This window comes from Alosa pseudoharengus, unplaced genomic scaffold (assembly GCF_046254945.1).
Source record: "Alosa pseudoharengus isolate Yale_2024_CS ecotype anadromous, Long Island Sound unplaced genomic scaffold, YU_APseudo_1.1 YU_APseudo_1.1_scf_1, whole genome shotgun sequence".
Classification (NCBI taxonomy): Eukaryota; Metazoa; Chordata; class Actinopteri; order Clupeiformes; family Clupeidae; genus Alosa; species Alosa pseudoharengus.
Window position 1 is genome coordinate 16,614,617 of NW_027468564.1, and position 6,069 is coordinate 16,620,685.

General features: G+C 45.3%; 1 protein-coding gene across 4 annotated transcripts in view; it reads left to right on the forward strand.

The window, feature by feature from the left end:
• Positions 1-2,053: 2,053 nt before the first annotated feature.
• The window catches only part of LOC143121945 (uncharacterized), a 12,052-nt gene continuing 8,036 nt past the window's right edge, over positions 2,054-6,069 (forward strand). For all 4 annotated transcript variants that reach the window (XM_076282673.1, XM_076282664.1, XM_076282687.1 and 1 more), the window contains exon 1: positions 2,054-2,271. The gene's annotated coding sequence lies outside the window, so the exon portion shown is untranslated. The remainder of the gene's footprint in view (positions 2,272-6,069) is intronic.

Here is a 6,069-nt window from a genome sequence, read left to right on the forward strand (position 1 = left end):
TTGGATTTCTTCAGTCAGGAAAGAAACCTCCCTTCTCCCGCCCTTCTTGTTGCTAGGCAGGAATCATCTTGCTGTGGCCAATAGCGTGTGGTTGTATGAAGGCGGGGTTAATCTTGCTGTGGCCAATAGCGTGTGGTTGTATGAAGGCGGGGTTAATCTTGCTGTGGCCAATAGCGTGTGGTTGTATGAAGGCGGGGTTAATCTTGCTGTGGCCAATAGCGTGTGGTTGTATGAAGGCGGGGTTAATCTTGCTGTGGCCAATAGCGTGTGGTTGTATGAAGGCGGGGTTAATCTTGCTGTGGCCAATAGCGTGTGGTTGTATGAAGGCGGGGTTAATCTTGCTGTGGCCAATAGCGTGTGGTTGTATGAAGGCGGGGTTAATCTTGCTGTGGCCAATAGCGTGTGGTTGTATGAAGGCGGGGTTAATCTTGCTGTGGCCAATAGCGTGTGGTTGTATGAAGGCGGGGTTAATCTTGCTGTGGCCAATAGCTTGTGGTTGTATGAAGGCGGGGTTAATCTTGCTGTGGCCAATAGCGTGTGGTTGTATGAAGGCGGGGTTAATCTTGCTGTGGCCAATAGCGTGTGGTTGTATGAAGGCGGGGTTAATCTTGCTGTGGCCAATAGCGTGTGGTTGTATGAAGGCGGGGTTAATCTTGCTGTGGCCAATAGCTTGTGGTTGTATGAAGGCGGGGTTAATCTTGCTGTGGCCAATAGCGTGTGGTTGTATGAAGGCGGGGTTAATCTTGCTGTGGCCAATAGCTTGTGGTTGTATGAAGGCGGGGTTAATCTTGCTGTGGCCAATAGGAGTGTGTGGTTGTATGAAGGCGGGGTTAATCTTGCTGATACCTGTATAGAAACCTAGACGCATTGTATGTTGAGTTCTATTAGGTGGCATATGTCAATGTGGCTGCTATATTGCTGGGGGCAACACCTTACTGTCTATGGGCAGCACTTGGGGGCAAACACCTTACTGTCTATAGGCAACACTTGGGGGGGGGGCAACACCTTATTGTCTATGGGCAACACTTGTGAGCAAACACCTTACTGTCTATGGGCAGCACTTGTCGGAAATCAGAGACGCCTGTCTGATTTCCATTCAGAGACGCCTGTCTGATTTCCATTCAGAGACGCCTGTCTGATTTCCATTCAGAGACGCCTGTCTGATTTCCATTCAGAGACGCCGGTCTGATTTCCATTCAGAGACGCCTGTCTGATTTCCATTCAGAGACGCCTGTCTGATTTCCATTCAGAGACGCCGGTCTGATTTCCATTCAGAGACGCCTGTCTGATTTCCATTCAGAGACGCCTGTCTGATTTCCATTCAGAGACGCCTGTCTGATTTCCATTCAGAGACGCCGGTCTCTCTATTGGTCTCCAGAGATTTACTGTAAGATGCAAAACTATTGACGCACCTTCTGGAGCTCAGTGCAGTATCTAGGTTTCTAATATCTATGGATACCTGTCACCTGAGACCTGTAGGAGTTGTATGAAGGCGGGTTTTCTATCAGACCTGAATGTGTTTGCGTGCGTGTGTGTGTGTGTGTGTAGGAGTGTGTGGTTGTATGAAGGCGGGGTTCGTCTTGCTGAGACCTGTAGGAGTTGTATGAAGGTGGGTTTTCTATCAGACCTGAATGTGTTTGCGTGCGTGTGTGTGTGTGTGTGTAGGAGTGTGTTTGTGTATGTAGGAGTGTGTGTGTGTGGGTAGGAGTGTGTGTGTGTGTGTGTGTGTGTGTAGGATGAGAAAAGACACAGAAGAGAGAGAGACGAGGGGATGAGGAAAGAGATCATGAGAGGAGAGTTTTATTATGTGTTCCTGTGTCTGGGGGGGATTTGTGTCAAGGGGCGGGGTGTGTGTATGTGTGAGTGAGTGGCTATGTGTGTGTGTGTGTGTGCGTGTGCGTGTGCGTGTGCGTGTGTGTGTGTGTTTGTTTATAAATTGGAAAGTTTCCCAGTACTCTGTGGTATGATGACATCCTAACTTCCTGTTTAAATATAACTCACTTCCTCTTTTTCTGTGTTAATACGTCTTCCCTGCTGCTTGCTTCTCATCTGGCAGCATTACGTTGTTCTGGTGACATCGCCCGTGTGTGAAGAAGACACCCCGCAAGTGACATCGCCCGTGGTTGTAGGAAGACACCCCGCAAGTGACATCGCCCGTGGTTGTAGGAAGACACCCCGCAAGTGACATCGCCCGTGGTTGTAGGAAGACACCCCGCAAGTGAACACGTCTAAGCACACGGATTGAGCAGAACCAGGAAGGAATCTGTCACAGTGAGTCTATTCTGCATGACTTGTCTTTTTGTCACCATATGACGTATAGCTCTCTCGTGTCCTTTAAGTGGAGAATGTCTTTTTGTCAGGGTCACCATATGACGTATAGCTCTCTCGTGTCCTTTAAGTGGAGAATGTCTTTTTGTCAGGGTCACCATATGACGTATAGCTCTCTCCTGTCCTTTAAGTGGAGAATGTCTTTTTGTCATGTGTCCTTTAAGTGGAGAATGTCTTTTTGTCAGTCAACTAATAGCTGTTTCTGGTCCTTTGGGTGTCCTTAGGGTGTTTTTGCACACAAAAAAAACTGTGAATCTCAATACATGGGAAACAAACAAGGCACTAGGGTTAGGCATGGGTTGGGGTTAGGGTAAGGATTAGGTGTCTTTAAGTCAGCGGTGGCAGCGCTGCCTGGAAGACGACGTTGGGGGCATAAAACACAATTGAGCGACTAAACCGTCAACAAACATGTACGCTTGGACTAAACCGTAAACAAACCCAGAGCCTCAGGAGAAAGGAGAAGAAAGGAGAGAGGACTTTGCCTAAAACATGTTACAACATGGTATGTGCATATGTGTGTGTGAGTGTGTGTGTGTGTGTGTGTGTGTGTGTGTGTGTGTGTGCGTGTGTGTGTGCGTGTGCATGTGTGTGTGTGTGTGTGTGTGTGTGTGTGTGTGTGTGTGTGTGTGCATGTGTGTGTGTGGGGGGGGGGGATTGGAAAGTTGAAGAGTTGAATTCATGGAACATCTTGGACCTAAGACTTTTCCTACACATTTGTAGCCTACTTGCCGTAATGTAGCCTGTTATGTTGACACATTTGATAGCTTAGAATAGTGGAATGTGGAGGGAATTTTTTCACTTTGGAGAGCAAAACTGTCATGATGAAAAAAATGGTATGGTTTTGCAATGAATGTATTTCTGGTATGATTCGTTCCCCCTGCAAAAATATGTTAGGCCTACACTTAAACCGCTATCATTTCACGGCTGTCTTGATGGCACTTTTATAGCTGTAAAAATGGACAAGGTCCAGCTGGACTTACAACGTCACTTGGGCTATCGGTGCGTTCAAGCGCATGGGGAAAATACATCATAATTGGGCTATCGGTGCGTTCAAGCGCATGGGGAAAAGACATCATAATTCTTGTCACCTACCGTGGGAATAAGATAAAATTTTGGTCTGTTCATGCCATCTGGGAGTATCAGGGACCGCCTGTGATTGCGTTGCTTTTCCCACAGCGAGTTTTCATGTGTGAAAAACTTGGATGCTACAACAAAGGTTAAAACATATTCTCGCTAATCTTAAATACAACTGTATTTGCTTGAACATATGGTGTAAGACACTTGTGAAAGAACGATATGCAGCTTTCAAGTGACAGAAACGGCAAATTCCCAAGTTCACATTAAAGTTGTTGGACACAAAAGTCCACATGGGCTACAAATGAACTACAATGTTGGGACGGCAGTGGTCTTGCAGGGTCAGTATTTACAAGGCCGCAACTAGATTCCTTGAAATTATTTCCCATCATGCACTAGATTCAGGAACAGTAACAAATGATAGCCTACTCATATCTAATCATATTGTTGTGCTTCTGCAGCACTGGTTCATGTGTGACATCCATAACAGATATATAGTTGTTCTGTCACACGGAATCGCCAATATAATCTATAAGAAACAAAATAACAAATAATCATATAGGCCAGTGTTTCCCAAACTTTTTATCTGGGGACCCACTTTTTAAAAATGACAGACCATCGCGACCCATCTCATTTCAGATCTAACATGCAACCTGCATGCAATCATATTGTTTTAGGCCACAGGTTCTCAAACTTTTCTTGGGGGTATTCTTGCATGCTACGCAGTCATCACTCTTAAGCATAGTAAGCTGTTCCTAAAGAGAGATGTTGTAGGCTACGTTGCGTTGCAGACAAATGGATCCATAACACCGTCAATTCCTATGTAAACATAGCAAGTAACTCAAGTCGTTATATTGTAGCCTATTTGTGGTTGTTTGATGTTGTGGCAAGCTATGGCTTTTGCACAATAGTCAAAAGATATTGCGCCTTTATTGTAGCCAAGTAGAGTTTGCAAGGTGGAAAACAAGAGGAAAATGTTTAAAATGTCCATTTAAATAGTAGGCTAATATAATGCACTGTTGAGTGATTTAAATCCGAAATAATAAGGAATGTGAGGAGGTTGCTATTAACTTTAAAGAGTGCATCTACAATTGAAACTATCTACAGCCATGACGCAAATTGAATAGCCATGTCTGGTATACGGATGTCTGCTTTAGTTGACTAGATTTTAATCGGTCAAGTTGAAGAGCTGGTGTCCGTTAATGTTCGTGCAAATAGGCTTATTCATGTCCCTTGCATTTTGCAACTGCGAGGTCCATGGCAGGCGCCCCACAGAAATGTTTCATTTTGCGAGTGAGATGTCCACGCTGTCCCCTCTGCGACGCGTTCGCCCCCCAGTTTCAGAGCTATTCTAAATGCACAATTGCACAGAGGGACGTGACTGTGGTAAACAAACTATATCCTAATAGAAAACTGATAGCTTTTCTGGCTAAGTTAGGCCTATTAGACAACATAAATTGTGCTGACGACCCAAATAAAATCTCCTGCGACCCACCCGTGGGTCGCGACCCAGTCTTTGGGAAACACTGATATAGGTTACAGCTGTAACATAGTTTACCACCTTCCTGTTTGGAGCTGGAGAGAGCTCAATATTGGTTTTTATATTTACATGAGCCATGACTGAAAGACTTGCGATCATATCATATTTTGGGGCAGCCGTGGCCTACTGGTTAGCGCTTCGGAGTTGTGACTGGAGGGTTGCCGTGGCCTACTGGTTAGCGCTTCGGAGTTGTGACTGGAGGGTTGCCGGTAGGAACGGCTGACTCACTCACTGCTCCACGAGCGCCGCTGTTGTAGCAGGCAGCTCACTGCGCCGTGATTAGTATGTGCTTCACCTCACTGTGTGTTCACTGTGTGCGGAGTATGTTTAGTGGGATTAGTATGTGCTTCACCTCACTGTGTGTTCACTGTGTGCTGAGTGTGTTTCACTAATTTACGGATTGGGATAAATACAGAGGTCAAATTTCCCTCACGGGATCAAAAGAGTATATATTAAATACTCATGGCGACCAGGAGAGACAGGAGATCCAGCAATACCAGTGTGGGAAGAATTGCAAGTCAAATGGGGATGAGAAAAGATACACAAGAGAGAGAGAGAAGAGGGGATGAGAAAAGAGAGAGAGAAGAGGGGATGAGAAAAGAGAGAGAGAAGAGGGGATGAGAAAAGAGAGATAGAAAAGGGCATGAGAAAAGATAAGGTAAGAGAGAAAGAAGAGGGGATGAGAAAACAGAGAGAGAGAAGAGGGGATGAGAAAAGAGAGAGAGAGAAGAGGGGATGAGAAAAGAGAGAAGAGGGGATGAGAAAAGAGAGAGAGAAGAGGGCATGAGAAAAGATAAGGTAAGAGAGAAAGAAGAGGGGATGAGAAAACAGAGAGAGAAGAGGGGATGAGAAAAGAGAAGAGGGGATGAGAAAAGAGAGAGAGAAGAGGGCATGAGAAAAGAGAGAGAGAAGAGGGCATGAGAAAAGATAAGGTAAGAGACACAGAGGAGAGTCTGTTAGTTTTATTATGTGAGAATGTGTGTGTGAGAGAATGTGTGTGTGCTGGGTGTCGAGTGTGTGTGTGTGTGTGTGTGTGTGTGTGTGTGTGTGTGAGTGTGTTTATAAAGGGGAAAACTTCCAATACTCATAATTTATCTACCCAATACTGTGGTTTCTACTTGTGACAT